Raw genomic sequence first — 2350 nt, forward strand, 5'->3', positions numbered from 1 at the left:
GATAGTATTTTTGTGCTCCTGCCAGATGCTGCTCAAGGACATCTGTCTGGAGGAATTGACTAGGGACTCTATCATGCAAATGAGTTCAGGACTGTATTTATCTTGATTTGTCCAAGTTGACTTTTTGAAAGCTGAAGTCCTAACCTTTTATCTTTCATTGTGAACAGCTATAATAATGTAGGAACAAAGAGAATATGAAATTTCCCAGAGTTAGAAGTTTCCTCTGATTCCCTTGCTTTGACTAGAGCTCAGCCATGTGTTGCTTCAAGCTTCGGAAGGTCAGGTGTCTCTGGGAACAATGGTGGTATGTGGTTGTGACTTTAGCAGTTACATTACACAGATTTAGGAGACACCCCTTAACAATCTGAACAGCTATTTTACTTTTAAACAATATTTATTGTTTGTGATTACAAAAGCAATTCTTGTTCATATAGAAAACTTATTGAAGATTTTGGTTATCCATAACACAACTGTAACCAGTCCTAAACAATAAGTAAGACTATTATATGACTCAAGATATGGCACAAATTATTTTTTACTAAAACTCACTCATTCCTAAAGAGGCCCTTGTTCAGAACTGATTTACTTTTATATTAGATATGGGGGATAGACAGGTGCCTAAAACACTGAGAGGAATCTCCTCTGACTAAGAGAAATGTAGTCCAAGACCGTGAGAACAAATCTCCATTGCATTTTTTTCTCTCTGTGTTCTCCTGCTGCTTAGTACCAGTTGTAGGGGTAGTCATGGGAAGTACATGCAAGGTTGAGAAAACTAAAGCCCTAGCTTTCTAGATAAAGAATTAGGAAAAAAGGACCTCAGTTAACTGGATGATTTCACAGACACTGTAGAAAGAAAGGAGCTCAAGAGAGTGATACCATCTCTGGGCTGTGATGAGTTGATCTGACCTTACGTGGAGTATCAAAGGCTTTGGGAACTGAACTATGGAGTTGGTCACTGCTCAGGTCCCAGACTAGTCACTGGATAGTGCACATGGGGGACACATTAGTACTGCAAAGGCTTTGAAAAATGAATTGACAGTGGAACCACAATTCATAGAAAGCAGATTGGAACTTACAACCTGAAGAGGTTGATTGCCTACTACAACAAAATATCGACTTTTTTTTTTTTTTTTTTTTTTTTAAGATTTAAAGAAAACCCAGTCTCTTCTATGGCCATTCCACCCTGAATGTGCCTGATCTCATCTGATCTCGAAAGCTAAGCAGGGTCGGGCCTGGTTAGTACTTGGATGGGAGACCACCTAGGAATACCATGTGCTGTAGGCAGAAAGAAAGAAAGAAAGAAAGAAAGAAAGAAAGAAAGAAAGAAAAAAAGAAAGAAAGAAAGAAAGCCCAGTATCAAACATAATATTAAACAATACATACAAAATTACTCAGCACACAAAGAACTAGGAAAATCTCAGCCTATCAGGCAGAAGATAATCAACAGATGTCAAGATGACATATGTATTGGAATTATCGAAGACTTTAAAGTAACTATTATAGCAATGCTCCAAGAAGTAAGGGAGAATGCTCTTGAAATAAATGGAAATCTAAAAAGTTTCAGCAAATAAATAGGAGATACTATTGAAAAGCCAAATGTAAAATTTAGAACTAAAAAAATACAATAACTGAAAATTTAAAAAATTCACTGAATGAAGCCAATAGCAAAATGGAGATGACAAATCAATTAATTCAAATATCTAATCTAAACAACAATAATAATAAAAAAACATTGAAAAATGAAGAGATTTAGGAATTTATAGGACAATACTAAGATGTCTAACTTCAATGTTATCAGAATCCTAGAAAGATAGCGGAAAGAATGTAGCACAGAAAAAGGTTTAAAGAACTACCCAAATTTGGTGAAACATATACACTTATATATTCAGGAAGTCAGTGAACTATGAACAGGATAAACTTAAAGAAAGCCATGCCCAGACACATAATAATCAAGGTACTGAAAACCAAAGACAAAAATTCTTGAATAGAGCTATTGGAAAAATGAAGTATTAAACATAAGAGGAAAGTAATTTGAATAAATGAAGATTTCTTATCAGAAAACACTAAGGCCAGAAGGAAGTTGCAACAACATTTTTAAAGTGCTAAAAGAAAAGAATCCAGAAATCTACATCCAGTGAAAATCTCCTTCAGTAATGAAGGTGAAATAAAGGCATTTACAGATGAAGGAAAACCAGCAAACTGCTTTAAGAGAAACAATAGAGAAATTCTTCAGACAGAAGAGAAAGAACACCAGAGGGGAATGTGGAACCGAAATGAAAAAATTTGGATAAATATAATAGACTATTCTTCCTACGTTCTTTAAAATATATATGGCAGTTGGAAGCAAAAA

The 2350-nt window shown here is 34.9% G+C and overlaps 1 pseudogene; it reads left to right on the forward strand.

Annotated features, from left to right (window-relative positions):
• The first annotated feature begins 1165 nt into the window (after positions 1 to 1165).
• On the forward strand, positions 1166 to 1284 carry LOC120597484 (uncharacterized; annotated as a pseudogene).
• Positions 1285 to 2350: the final 1066 nt, after the last annotated feature.

This window comes from Pteropus medius, unplaced genomic scaffold (assembly GCF_902729225.1).
Source record: "Pteropus medius unplaced genomic scaffold, Ma_sr-lr_union100, whole genome shotgun sequence".
NCBI lineage: Eukaryota > Metazoa > Chordata > Mammalia > Chiroptera > Pteropodidae > Pteropus > Pteropus medius.